The sequence below is a fragment of the Budorcas taxicolor genome, chromosome 3 (assembly GCF_023091745.1).
Source record: "Budorcas taxicolor isolate Tak-1 chromosome 3, Takin1.1, whole genome shotgun sequence".
NCBI lineage: Eukaryota > Metazoa > Chordata > Mammalia > Artiodactyla > Bovidae > Budorcas > Budorcas taxicolor.
In genome coordinates, this window is record NC_068912.1 from 113,832,112 (window position 1) to 113,847,321 (window position 15,210).

At 44.2% G+C, this 15,210-nt stretch overlaps 2 pseudogenes; both read left to right on the top strand.

Moving 5' to 3' along the window:
* Positions 1-4,848: 4,848 nt before the first annotated feature.
* On the top strand, positions 4,849-8,606 carry LOC128045647 (UDP-glucuronosyltransferase 1A3-like; annotated as a pseudogene).
* A 729-nt stretch (positions 8,607-9,335) lies between these two features.
* On the top strand, positions 9,336-10,346 carry LOC128045648 (UDP-glucuronosyltransferase 1A3-like; annotated as a pseudogene).
* The last annotated feature ends 4,864 nt before the right edge of the window (positions 10,347-15,210 follow it).

A 15,210-nucleotide genomic window follows, 5' to 3' on the forward strand; every position in this document is an offset into this window, starting at 1 on the left:
AGTGCAGCATTTTAACAGCATCAATTTTAGGATTTGAAATAGCTCAGCTGGAATTCCATCATCTCCATTAACTTTGTTTGTAGTGATGCTTCCTAAGGCCCACTTGACTTTGGACTCCATACTGTCTTGCTCTGGGTGAGTGATCACATCACTGTGGTTATCTGGGTCATGAAGATCCTTTTTGTATAGTTCTGTTTATGTTGCCACCTCTTCTTAATATATTCTGCTTCTGTTAGGTCCATACCATTTCTGTCCTTTATTGAGCCCATCTTTGCATGAAGTGTTCCCTTGTTATCTCTAATTTTCTTGAAGAGATCTCTAGTCTTTCCCATTCTGTTGTTTTCCTCTATTTCTTTAGAGGAAAGAAGAAGGCTTTCTTATCTCTCTTTGCTGTTCTCTGGAACTCTGCATTCACATGGGTATATCCTTCCTTTGCACCTTTGCCTTCAGCCTCTCTTCTTTTCTCAGTTTAACTTGTAAGCCCTCTTCAGACAACCAGTTTGCCTTTTTGCGTTCCTTTCTCTTGGGGATGGTTTTGATCCCTGCCTCCCGTCCAATGTCACGAACCTCTGTCCATAGTTCTTCAGGCCCTCTGTCTATCAGATCTAATCCCTTGAATCTATTTCTCACTTCCACTGTATAATCATAAGGGATTTGATTTAAGTCATATCTGAATAGTCTGGTGGTTTTCCCTACTTTCTTCAGTTTCAGTCTGAATTTGGCAGTAAGGAGTTCATGATCTGAGCCACAGTCAGCTCCTGGTCTTGTTTTTGCTGACTGTATAGAGCTTCTCCATCTTTGGCTGCCAAGAGTATAATCAATCTGATTTCAGTGTTGACCATCTGGTGATGTCCATGTGTGGAGTCTTCTCTTGTGTTGTTGGAAGAGGGTGTTTGCTATGACCAGTGCGTTCTATTGGCAAAACTCTGTTAGCCATTCCCTCGCTTATGTTGTACTCCAAGACCAAACTTGCCTGTTACTCCAGGTATCTCTTGACTTCCTACTTCTGCATTCCAGTCCCCTATAATGAAAAGGACATCTATTTTTGGTATTAGCTATAGAAGGTGTTGTAGGTCATCATAGAACCATTCAACTTCAGCTTCTTCAGCATTACTGGTCGGGGTATAGACTTGGATTACTGTGATATTGAATAGTTTGCCTTGGAAACTAACAAAGATCATTTTGTTGTTTTTGAGATTTCACCAAAGTACTGCATTTCAGACTCTTTTGTTGATTATGAGGGCTGCTCCATTTCTTCTAAGGGATTCTTGCTAACAATAGTAGATATAATGGTCACCTGAATTAATTTCGCCCATTCCAGTCCATTTGAGTTCGCTGATTCCTAAAGTGTTGATGTTCACACTTGCCATCTCCTAGTTGACCAATTCCAATTTACCTTGATTCCGGGACCTAATATTCTGGGTTCCTATGAAATATTGCTTTTTACAGCATTGGACTTTGCTCCTATCACCAGTCACATCCACAACTAGGTGTTGTTTTCACTTTGGCTCTGTCTCTTCATTTTTCTGGAGTTATTTCTGCACTGATCTCCAGTAGCATATTGGGCACCTACTGAACTGGGGAGTTCATCTCTCAATGTCCTATCATTCTGCTTTTTCATAGTGTTCATGGGGTTCTCAAGGCAAGAATACTGAAGTGGTTTGTCATTCCCTTCTCCAGTGGACCACATTCTGTCAGAACTCTCCACCATGACCCGTCCATCTTGGGTAGCCCTAGATGGCATGGCTCACAGTTTCATTGAGTTAGACAGGCTGTGGTCCATGTGATCAGTTTGGTTAGTTTTCTGTGAATGAGGTTTTCATTCTGTCTGCCCTCTGATGAATAAGGATGAGACTTATGGAAGCTTCCTAATGGGAGAGACTGATGGGGGAAACTGGGTCTTGTTCTGGTGGGCTGGGCTAAGCTCAGTTCAGTTCAGTTCATTCGCTCAGTCGTGTCTGACTCATTGCGACCCCATGAATTGCAGCACGCCAGGCCTCCCTGTCCATCACCAACTCCCAGAGTTCACTAAGACTCACGACAATCGAGTCAGTGATGCCGTCCAGCCATCTCATCCTCTGTCATCCCCTTCTCCTGCCCCCAATCCTTCCCAGCATCAGAGTCTTTTCCAATAAGTCAACTCTTCGCATGAGGTGGCCAAAGTACTGGAGTTTCAGCTTTAGCATCATTCCTTCTAAAGAAATCCCAGGGTTGATCTCCTTCAGATGGACTGGTTGGATCTCCTGGCAGTCCAAGGGACTCTCAAGAGTCTTCTCCAAAACCACTGTTCAAAAGCATTAATTCTTTGGTGCTCAGCCTTCTTCACAGTCCAACTCTCACATCCATACATGACCACTGGAAAAACCATAGCCTTGACTAGACGGACCTTAGTCGGCAAAGTGATGTCTCTGCTTTTGGATATGCTATCTAGGTTGGTCATAACTTTCCTTCCAAGGAGTAAGCGTCTTTTAATTTCATGGCTGCAATCACCATTTGCAGTGATTTTGGAGCCCCCCAAAATAAAGTCTGACACTGTTTCTACTGTTTCCCCGTCTACTTGCCATGAAGTGATGGGACCGGATGCTATGATCTTCGTTTTCTGAATGTTGAGCTTTAAGCCAAACTTTCCACTCTCCTCTTTCACTTTCATCAAGAGGCTTTTTAATTCCTCTTCACTTTCTGCCATAAGGGTGGGGTCATCTGCATATTGAGGTTATTGATATTTCTCCCAGCAATCTTGATTCCAGCTTGTGTTTCTTCCAGTCTAGCATTTCTCATGATGTACTCTGCATAGAAGTTAAATAAGCAGGGTGACAATATACAGCCTTGACACACTCCTTTTCCTATTTGGAACCAGTCTGTTGTTCCATGTCCAGTTCTAACTGTTGCTTCCTGACCTGCATACAGATTTCTCAAGAGGCAGGTCAGGTGGTCTGGTATTCCCATCTCTCTCAGAATTTTCCACAGTTTATTGTGATCCACACAGTCAAAGGCTTTGGCATAGTCAATAAAGCAGAAATAGATGTTTTTCTGGAACTCTCTTGCTTTTTCAACGATCCAGTAGATGTTGGCAATTTGATCTCTGGTTCCTCTGCCTTTTCTAAAACCAGCTTGAACATCTGGAAGTTCACAGTTCACATATTGTTGAAGCCTGGCTTGGAGAACCTTGAGCATTACTTTACTAGCATGTGAGATGAGTGCAATTTTGTGGTAGTTAAGAAAGGCAATTCCAAAGAATGCTTAAGCTCAGTAAATCTTTAATCAATTTCTGTTGAAGGGTGGGGCTGTGTTCCCTCACTATTGTATGGTCTGAGGCCAAACTGTCCACCCACACCTCCACCGGACACTCCTGGAGGCTCATAGGCAAGTCTGGCTCAGTCTCCCACTGGCCTCCAAAGTCAAATTCCCTGGGATTCTCAGTCCCTTTGCCAGATCCCCAGGTTGCGGAATCTGATGTGGGTCCTAGAGCTTTCTTATCAGTGAGAGAATTTGTTTGATATCATTGTTCTGCAGCTCGTGGGTTGTCTGCTTGGTGGCTCTATGGTGGTGCTAAAGGCAACTTCCTCCAAGAGAGCTGATGCCACAAGCTGGTTGACCCAGGTCTGCTGCAGCCAGAGCCCCTGTCCCCATAGCAGGCCACTGCTGGCTTGTGCCTGGATGCAGAAGAGGGTGCTCAGTGAGAAAGCTGGGCAGCCCAGAAAGTCCTACCCCATCTTCCCCAGGGCAGATTAGACATGGAGAGGTCACATTCTGTTGAGCACACGTGGCCATCAGTCTCTGTAGTAGGGTCACCTCATGGATCTGAGACACAGTCATTGCATAGGCCCAACGTCAGAAGGGTCTCACAAATTCTGGAGCTACTCTATTCTGAGGAATCTGTCCTTTTCAGGATTTGGTCTGTAACTGACCTTGGAGAAAAATCTGAACATAAACTATAAGATATAATAAAGGTCCAGATTAATTCACTTCAGTCCCTAACCAGAGTAGTGGAGGACTGGTACCTTCTGCATCAGAAGAGGATTCAGAGAACCTGCATGGAAGCATGGGGCCAGCTTCCTCCTGTCCAGGGTGAGCAAGGTCTGGGACCTGGCGCCCTCTGAACCCCACTGTCATTGCAAAGAGCTGCCTTGCCCACTGATGATTTAGATAACAGGAAGTTCTATTCCATGAGGTGACAAAGGATTCTCATGCAGCCCTTCTGCTGTTGTCCTCAAGGATCCTTCCAGATGTTTCCATATCAGGCAGCTGCTCCAACACACTCTCTCCTGAGCAGTGCAAGAGGTGTCCAGCGTGGAACCGGAACAAACCAGAGAGCCACCATCCCCTCCCTGCTGAGAAAGCAGCCCTAGCAATGTAATGCATTTCCCTGGATCAGCTCTGTGTTCACCTATGAATTGGGGTGAAAGAGTTTAAAGAGTTCTCAGATAAGGCCACATTCAACAGAGGTTCTGGGTGGGGATTGGGGCAGAGGTGACTCCTCAGCTTTCAGTCCAGCTCCAGAGAACACAGATAGCAGAGAGGTAGGAGGTGCTCAAGGGAATGGGCAGGCACAGCCTTGCTTTGAATCTTGGATGAAGAACAAAAGAGTGAACTAGAATGTTCCCCAGAGGGAGCAGCAGAGTCAGAGGAGATTTTTCAAGGTAAGGGGGTGTGATCTTTCCCTGGGTGAAATCAGAGGTGATGAAACACAGGCATAATCCTATCCTGTAATGATTAATGCAAGGCGGGCACGCTGCCTTCCAATGACATGCAATTTTGCTAAGTGACTTGATGATAAGGTAAGACAAGGGAACACATATAGGTGGCACAGCCCAACCAGAGACTCAGTTGCTTCTGGTTTGTGCAGAGATGGCCCTGGGACTGGAGCTTCTGCGGCAGGTGCTAGCTGGACTCCTGCTCTGTGTGTGTGTCGGGCGATGGGCTGAGGCTGGGAAGGTGCTGGTGGTCCCCATGGAGGGCAGCCACTGGCTCAGCATGCGGGAGGCCGAGCGGGAGCTCCACGCCAGATGTCACCAGGCAGTGGTCGTTTCTCCGGAGGTGAATATGCACATCAAGGCAGGGGACTTTTTCACCACGAAAATCTACACCGTTTCCTACATAGGGGAGAAACTGGATTCCTTCGTGAAGACTCATGTAAATCTGGTTTTTGAAAAAGTACATTGGGTAACGCTGTTTTTGAAAACTATGGCATCTTTCAAAAACGGGTCTTTGTTCTTTGAAAGGTCTTGTGAGGGGCTGCTGTATAACAAGGATCTTATCAGGCACCTGAAAGCCAGTTCCTTTGATGTGGTTTTAACGGACCCTGTTCACCCCTGCAGGGCAGTGCTGGCTAAGTACCTGTCCATTCCCGCTGTGTTTTTTTTAAGGCAAATTCCATGTGACTTAGATGTTGAGGGCACAGCGTGCCCAAACCCTTTCTCATACATTCCTAGGTTATTAACAATGAATCCAGACCGCATGACATTCTTCCAAAGGGTCAAGAACATGCTCTATCCTCTGGGCCGGAAGTACTTTTGCCAGGTTACTTTCACTCCTTAAGCACGTATGGCCTCTGAGCTTCTTCAGAGAGAGGTGTCGCTGGGGGAGATTCTTGCCTCTGGATCCGTGTGGCTGTTCAGAGGAGACCCTGTGATGGACTACCCGCGGCCAATCATGCCCAACATGGTGTTCATTGGGGGCATCAACTGTGCCAACAGGAAACCGTTATCTCAGGTGTGTACTGCTGCTTTTGTTCAATCAGTGCTCCCAGTGGAGCACAATCTTTGAATTAAAAAATTAAAAAAAATTTTTTCACCTCACTGCAACCTAAGACTCTTGCAAAATGGATGGTTCCAATCACTAGACCATCAGGGAATTCTCAAGTGGAACATATTTAAAAAGAACAGCTTACTTCCACATGCTTACTTATCTACTGATCTTTCTAAGATTTCTACCTCTCATTCTCCTTTGAACAGTATTTGGTGAGATCCAGTATTAAAGTGCTCGAGAAGGGTAGTGTAGGTTTGTGATGGACTTTAGGACAAATGAGAGGCAGGGGTGAAGGTCCATATTAGGTTTGACAAGGAATGGGGTGATTTGACCATGATTGCCCTTTCCAACAGCATCTGTTATAATGGTCATGCAGTTTTCTGAATCTAGTAGGAGCGAGGAACTTGAGCTATGAATCCATCCATCATGGTTTTTTGCTTGAGGGTGTTCAGTTGGAGGAGGAGAGAACTGGCAAATTGCACTTATTGCCCTGATACTTCATCGAGGTATTGTCTTGGAAAGGTATTGGGTGTGGTCACTGGAGAGCTCAACCCCAAAAGGAAGCAGAAGTTTCAGAGAGGTTGAATAAATAGAGTGGAAGGGAGAGAAGACCGGAGATGAAAGTCGGGGTTTCTGTGATCAGAGAGAGGAATAATTGAGCCAAGTTTCTTGAGATGGAGCTGTGCTGACCAGAAGCTGGGGTGTGGGGTAAAATGGGGGGATGTACAGAGTTGAATGGCATGTGAGATAGGTCCTCAGCATGGGCCACTGAGGTCCTCAAAGGCTTGTGGCTCGGGCTGGAGAGGAGGTCAAACTGAGCCACGAGCACAGTGAAGGTGGTGTCAGGGATGCTGAGAACTGAGTTAAAGAGGAAGGGACTGAGCACATCACCATGCCTACAGCAGCCTAGTCACCACACCCTGCATTTCTATGGTGCGAGCTACGGCTTTCCTCATAGTTACAGAGTCTGCTTATATTAACCCTGAATTGTTGCTGTTGTTGTTCAGTTGCCAAGTTGTGTCCAACTGTTTGTGGCCCCATGGACTGTGGCACACCAAGCTTCCCTGTCCTTCACTATCTCCTGGAGTTTGCTCAGACTCATGTCCATGGAGTCAGTGATGCCATTCAACCATCTCATCCTCTGTCTTCCTCCTGCCCTCAGTCTTTCCCAGAATCAGGTCCTTTTCCAATGAGTCAGTTCTTCTCATCAGGTGGCCAAAGTATTGGAGCTTCAGTTTTAGCATCAATCTTTCCAGTGAATATTCAGGGTTGATTTCTCTTAGGATTGACTGGTTTGATTTCCCTGCTGTCCAGGGGACTCTATGGAGTTTTCTCCAGCACCACAATTTGTAAGAATCACAATTTGAGGTTGGAGTGCTGAGCACCAAACAATTATGGTCCAACATTCATGTCCGTACATGGCTGCTGGAAAAAACGTAGCTTTGGTTATGTATACTTTTGTTGGCAAAGTGATGTCTCTGCTTTTTAATATGCTGTTTAGTTTTGAGATAGCTTTTCTTCCAAGGAGGAAGCATCTTTTAATTTTGTGGCTATAGTCACCATCTGTGGTGATTTTGGAGCCCAAGAAAATAAAATCTGCCAGTGTTTCCCCATCTATTTGCCATGAAGTAATGGCACTGGATACCATGATCTTAATTTTTGAATGCTGAGTTTTAAGCCTCCTTTTTCTCTCTCCTCTTTCACCCTCATTAAGCGCTTTCATTCTTCTTCATTTTCTGCCATGAGAGTGGTGTCATCTGGATATTTGAGGTTGTCCATTTTTCTCTGGGCAATCTTGCTTTCAGCTTGTGATTCAAGCTGTGTGGCATTGATGTACTCTGCATATAAATTAAGTAAGGAGGATGACAATATACAGATTCGACATAATCATTTCCCAAGTTTGAACAAGTTTGTTGATCCTTGTCCAGTTCAAAGTGTTGCTTCTAGGCCTGCATACAGGTTTCTTAGAAGGCAGGTAACGTGGTCTGGTATTCCCATCTCTTTAAGAATTTTCCACAATTTGTTCTTATCCACACAGACAACGGCTTTAGAGTAGTCATGTAGCAGAAGTCGTTTTTTTTCCGAAATTCCCTTGCTTTTTCTATGATCCAGTGGATGTTGGTGATTTGATCTGGTTTCTCTGCCTTTTCTAAATCCAGCTTGTACATCTGGGAGTTTTTGATTCATATACTGTTCAAGCCTAGGTTGAAGGATATTGAGCATTAGCCTGATCACATGTGAAATGAGCACATTTGTCCAGGAGTTTGAACATTCTTTGGCATTGTCTTTCTTTGAGGTTGGCGTGTAAACTGACCTTTTCTAGTCCCGTGGCCCTTGCTGAGTTTTCCAAATTTGCTGGTGCATTGAGTGCAGCACTTCAAGGCATCAGTTTTAGGATTTGCAATAGCTCGGCTGGAATTCCATCACCTCCAATAGCTTTGTTTACAGTGATTCTTCCTAAGGCCTGCTTGACTTCACAGTGCAAGATGTTTTGCTCTAGGTGAGTGACCACAGCTTTGTGGTTATCTGATGATTAAGACTTTTCTTGCATAGTTTTGTGTAGGCTCCTCTGTCTATGGGCTATTCCAGGCAAGAAAACGGAGTGAGTTACCATTTCCTACTCCAGGGGATCTTCCGACACCCAACCTAGGGGCTGAGTCCATGTCTCTTGTGTCTCCTGCATTTGTAGGAGTATTCTTTGCCCCTGCACCATCTGGGCAGTCCTGAACATGAACTATAAGATGTACTAAAGATCCGGAATAATGCGCACTTCAGTCCCCACACAGAGCCTGCACGGGGGCATGGGCCGGTCTCGCCTGTCCAAAATGAAGCCGGCCATGGAGCCTGGCATCCTGTGAACCCCACTGTCATTACAAAGAGCTGCCTTGCCCATTGATGATTTAGATAACAGGATGTTCTATTCCATGAGGCAGAGAAAGATTTCTCAAGTAGCCCTTCTGTGGTTGTCCTTAAGGATTCTTCCAGAAGTTTCCATATCAGGCAGCTGTTCGGACAGACTCTCTCCTGAGCAGTGCATGAGGTGTCCAGTGTGGAACAGGACCAAACCAGGGAGCCACCATCCCCTCCCTGCTGAGAGAAGGCTGTTCTCGTGATGTTATATGTTTCCCTGGATGTGCTCTGTGTTCACCCATGATGGGGGGAAGGAGTTTGAAGAGTTCCCAGATAAGGTCACATGCAGCAGCGGTTCTGGGTGGGGACTGGGGCAGAGGTGACTCCTCAGAGTTCAGTCCAGTGCCAGAGAACACGGTTAGCAGAGAGGTAGGTGGAGCTCAAGGGAATGGACAGGCACAGTCTTGCTTTGGGTCTTGGATGAACAAGAGAGGGAGCTAAAATGGTCCCCAAACAGAGCAGCAAGTCTTACTTTTTCCCAGGAAAGGGGAGTGGTCTTCCTTGGGTGAACGCACAAACGATGAAACAGGCATGGACTTATTCTGTCAGGGTTAAACAGGGCACATTGCCCTCCAATGACATGCCAGTGTTCGCAAGTGACTCGATGACAAGGTAAAGAAACAAATACAGGCCGCCCAGGCCCAGCAGAAAGTCAGTTGCTTCTGGTTTGTTTGGAGATGGCCCTAGGACTGCAGCTTCGGTGACAGGTGCTGGCTGGACTCCTGCTCTGTCTGTGTGTCAGGCAATGGGCTGAGGCTGGGAAGGTGCTGGTGGTCCCCATGGAGGGCAGCCACTGGCTCAGCATGCGGGAGGCCGTGCTGGAGCTCCATGCCAGGGGTCACCAAACAGTGGTCGTTGCTCCAGAGGTGAACCTGCACATCAAGGCAGAGGACTTTTTTTTACCGTGAAAGTCTATGCTATTCCCTAAACAGAGGATGTGTTTGATTCCATCATGAGGACCCATATTCAGGTGTTTTTCCAAAGAGTACATTTTCTTACAATGTTTTGGGAAGCTATGGCAACTTTGCAAAACGTATCTTTGCTCTTTTCAAGATCTTGTGAAGCACTATTGCAAAATAAGGATCTGATCAGAGACCTGAATGCCAGTTCTTTTGATGTGGTTTTAACAGATCCTTTTAACCCCTGCGGGGCAGTGCTGGCTAAGTACCTGTCCATTCCTGCTGTGTGTTTTTTTGCAATCTCTTCTCTGTGCCTTAGATGCTGAGGGCACAGCATGCCCGAACCCTTTCTCATATGTTCCCAGGTTTTTAACAAGGACTTCAGATCGCATGACATCCTTCCAAAGGGTCAAGAAGATGCTCTACCCTCTGGCCCTGAAGTACATTTGCCAGGTTGCTTTCACTTCTTTAGCACATATGGCCTCTGAGCTGCTTCAGAGAGAGGTGTCACTGGGGGAGATTCTTGCCTCTGGATCCGTGTGGCTGTTCAGAGGAGACCCTGTGATGGACTACCCGCGGCCGATCATGCCCAACATGGTGTTCATTGGGGGCATCAACTGTGCCAACAGGAAACCGTTATCTCAGGTGTGTACTCCCTCTGTTGTTCCATCAGTGCTCCCAGTGGATCACATGTCTTTTTTTAAAAATACTTTAATTCAATGTGCTTCATTATATACTGATCTGCCTAAAGATTTCCACCTCTCCTTCTGCTCCCAGCAGTCTTTTTGAGCTAAATTTGTAAAGTGTACCAGTAGGGAGTAAAGGTTGTGATGGTCTTTGAGAGGAATGAAAGGTAAGGCTGAGGGTCTGTAATAGGATTGACAAGCCATGTGTGATTCAACCGTGATTGTCCTTTTGAAAAGCAACTGTCATAAAGGTGGTTCAGTTTTCTTTTGCTGAGGGAGAATGGAGAACATGAGCCCTGAATTCATCCATCAGGGGTTTTTGGTTGAGGGTGTTCAATAGGAGGAAGGAAGATCTGGCAGATTGCATTTGTTGCCCTGATAATTCAGAGTAGTTTTAACCTGGAGGGGATTGATGTGTGGTCACAGACCTAAACACGAAAAAATCAGAAGTTTTAGAGAAGTGGAATAAATTAATTGCACGTGAGACAATGCCAGGGAGAGAAGTTGGGTTTTCTGTGATTAGAGAGAGAAATAAGTGAGAACACTTCTTCAGAGATGGAGCTGTGCTGATCAGATGTCTTCTGGCCGGGAGATGTGGTCTGGAGTAAAATGTAGGGGCATACAGAGTTGGATTCTCCAAAGAAAGGTCATCAAGGTGGGACATGGAGGTCATTAAAGGCTAGTTGTAGGGGCTGGGGAGGAGCTAAAACTGAGCCTATGAACATAGTGAAGGTCTGGACAGTGATGCTAAGAACTGAGTCTCAAAGAGGAAGCTTTTGTTATGAGGGCTGACCACACTCACAAAGCTCCCCCAGGTCACCACACCCCAAGTTTCCATGGTGGGAACTATTGCACTCCTAATGGTTTCAGAGTCTGTATATGTTAATCCTGAATATGTGACCTTAAGTGAAATAGGACTCTTGTGGGCAGGATTTGTTTTCTTATCCACTGAGTCAACCATCCTTTTTGCCTTCTTTTGTCACATGTACTGAATTTATATTAACTTCCCTGACTTTAGGCCTCTTATAGATTTTGTATTCTGATTTATACATCTCTTTTCATTAATGTATTTATTTTTGCACAACTCTAACTTCATTTTTCTTTATTGCTCACACTGCAAAGTTTTATTCTACTTTATTTCCTCTTCAGGCAATGCATTTGTCCAATGATGAAACATGTATGTATCTGTGAGATTTGTAAACAGTGAATGTGAGGAGGTGGTGCTCTTTTTAGTTTTTCTATGTAAGTGTATTTTCTAGAATTAACTGCACTGGTTCAAATCTTCACTCCCATTTTCCTAGCTGAATGACCTTGACTGGGTGAGTTAACCATGAAGAAAGTGAAAGTCGCTCAGTCATGTCCGACTCTTTCTGACCCCGTGGCCTGTAGAGTCCATGGGATTCTCCAGGCCAGAGTACTGGTGAGTGGGTAGCTGTTCCCTTCTCCAGGGGATCTTCCCAACCCAGGGATTGTCTCCTGCATTGCAGGCGGATTCTTTACCAGCTGAGCCACAAAAGGGAAGCCCAGAGTTAACCATTCTGACCTTAATATTGTCACCGTGAGCACTCAAATATTGTCTATTATCATTACTTAAAATATGCTCAGCAGGAAAAGTTGTGTCATTTGGAGGCATTTAGGTATGTTTCTGCCAAATGAAAGATTACTTACCCTGAAATTCTCAAATGTTATACATGATAATCACAGTCTTACCATTTTTGTTCCAACTAAATTGATTTTACTTTGAGATTTCATCAGTCTTATTTATTTGGTATGTTTTATCCTAAGATGTGACTCCTTTAAATGTTTATGGAAAATTTTTCACAATAGGAAAAATAAAATTTGTAATATTTTTGTTCTTCTCCTTCATTAGTTTTATGATGGGTTGAAATATTTTATGGGTCCTCTCAAAGAAAGCACTTTTGGATTTGCTCATTCTTTTTACTATTTTTGTTTTCTATTACATTAATTGCAGCCTATTGTTTTTGTTGATGATATCTTGTTTCCTCTGTTTTACTTTATAGCTGTTTTTCTAATTTCTTATGTAAGCATTAAGTTCCTTTATGTTTTCTTAATAATGAAGAACTGAAGGTCATAGATAAAACACTCTCCCCATTCCTTAGATTTTGGTATAAATGGCTTTCATTTTCTTTTTTTAACTTAAATGCATGTTTTTGATTTCTTTTTTAAGTCAGTGAGTTTTTAAAAAATGAGATTGTTTCCTAACTCCCATATTGTTAACATTTGTTGCAGCCATCTTTTTGTTATCTTTTGCAATTATTTTGAATTATAATCAGAGCATGTTTCTTGTGGAGTTACTACTTTAAAAAATGTTAATAGGTTGCTTTATAGTCTAGTACAGAATAGTCCAATAGAAATCTAATGCAAGTCCCACATGTAACTGAAAGCTTTTTAGTAGATATATTAAAAAAAGCAAAATGAGGGTTAAAATTAATTTTAATTATATATTTTCTGAATCAAATATATAAAAATACTAACCTTTAAACATATACTCAATATACAGAATTTTCAGATACTTGTTTGTTTTTGTTTCTTTCAGTTTTATTGAGATATAGTTGACAGGCTTCCCTGGAGGTTCAGATGGTAAAGACTCCTCCTGCAGTGCAGGAGACCCGAGTTCCCTCGCGGGTCGGGAAAATGCCTTGGAGAAGGAAATGGCTACCCACTCCAGTATTCTTGCCTGGCGAATTCCATGCACAAAGAAGCCTGGTAGGCTACAGTCCATGGGGTTGCAAAGAGTCAGACATGACTGAACAACTCACAATTTCGCTTGTCACTTTCCTGTAGAAGCTTACGGTGGACAGCGGGATGATTTGACTTACCTAGATCATGAGACATTTACTAACACAAATCTAGTGATCACCCATTAGCTCACATAGACACAAAATTAAAGGAGTTAATGTTGTTAATGCTTTCTGGAGTTATTTCTCCACTGATCTCCAGTAACGTATTGGGCACCTACCAACCTGGGGAGTTCATCTTTCAGTGTCCTATATTTTTGCCTTTACTTACTGTTCATGGGGTTCTCAAGGCAAGAATACTGAAGTGGTTTGCCATTCCCTTCTCCAGTGGACCACATTCTGTCAGACCTCTCCACCGTGACCTGTCCGTCTTGGGTGGCCCCATATGGCATGGCTTAGTTTCATTGAGTCAGACAAGGCTGTGGTCCACGTGATCCAATTGGCTAGTTGTGTGTGATTGTGGTTTCAGTCTGTCTGCCCTCTGATGCCCTCTCTCAGCGCCTACAGTCTTACCTGAGTTTCTCTTACCTTGGACTTGGGGTATCTCTTCATGGCTGCTCCAGCAAAGCGCAGCTGCTGCCCCTGATTTGGATGCGGGGTAGCTCCTTGTAGCCACTCCTGCACCATTGCAGCCACCACTTCTGTGCTCAACATTCAGAAAACTAAGATCATGGCATCCTCCCATCACTTCATGGCAAACAGATGGGGAAACAGGGGTAACAGTGGCTTACTTTATTTTGGGGGGGTTCCAAAATCACTGCAGATGGTGATTGCAGTCATGAAATTAAAAGACGCTTACTCCTTGGAAGGAAAGTTATGACCAACCTAGACAGCATATTAAAAAGCAGAGATATTACTTTGTCAACAAAGGTCCATCTAGTCAAGGCTATGGTTTTTCCAGTAGTTACATATGGATGTGAGAGTTGGACTATAAAGAAAGCTGAGTGCCGAAGAACTGATGCTTTTGAACTGTGGTGTAGGAGAAGACTCTTGAGAGTCTCTTGGACATCAAGGAGATCCAACCAGTCCATTCTAAAGGAGATGAGCCCTGGGTGTTCGCTGGAAGGACTGATGTTGAAGCTGAAACTCCAATACTTTGGCCACCTGATGAGAACAGCTGACTCATTGGAAAAGACCCTGATTCTGGGAAAGATTGAAGGCAGGAGGAGAAGGGGATGACAGAGGATGAAATGGTTGGATGGCATCACCGACTCAATGGACGTGGGTTTGGGTAGACTCCGGGAGTTGGTGATGGATTGGGAGGCCTGGTGTGCTGCGGTTCATGGGGTTGCAAAGAGTCGGACACGACTGAGCGACTGGACTGATACTGAATGTTGTTAATTACATCCCTATGTTTATTTCTCGTATAGCTCCACGTTTGTACCCTGAGACTGTCTGCATGCCATCCCTCTCCCCGCGTCTCCTGCCGCTGTAGCCACAAATCTGGTTTCTCTTTCTATGAGCTTGCTTGCTTGCTTGCTTTTGTAGCATGGTTGGCCTGCAGCACTGTGTTTCCTCCTGTTATGCAACTTAGTGTTTCAGTACTTTGATCCACTTCAAAATAATCACCACAATAATCCAGCTGTGATATTCATCATAGAAATGTATTACATAACTATTGACTGTATTTCTCACACTCCTTTCATACCTGTGACATTTATTTTGCAGCTGAAAGTTTGTATTTTAGTCCCCCTCAGCCTTCTCTCTCCTTCCCTCACTCTCCTGCTTTTGGTCAACTACCTGTTTGTTCTCTATGAGTCTGTTTCTGTTCATTTGTTTTGTCTTTTATTTTTTGTAGATAAGTGAAATCATGCAATATTTGTCTTTCCCTGACTTATTTCAGTAAGCCTGATACCCTCTGGGTCCATTCATGTTGTCACAAATGACAGGATTCCTGTCTTTCTTATGGCTGAGCAATACTCGGTAGCCAATATTCTCGACTGTAGTAAACAAGGCTGCAATGAACATAGGGGTGTCTATATGTTTTCTAATTAATGTGTTTTGGGGTATTTTTTTGGATAAATACCCAGGTGTGGAGTTGCTGGATGATATGACAGTTTTATTTTTAACTTTTTAAGAAACTCCATACTGTTTCCATAGTGACTGCAACAATTTACATTGCCCACAACAGTGCTCTAGAGTTCCCCTTTCTCTACATCCTCGCAACCTTTGTTATTTACTGTCTTTTTGATAATAGCCATGCTGACA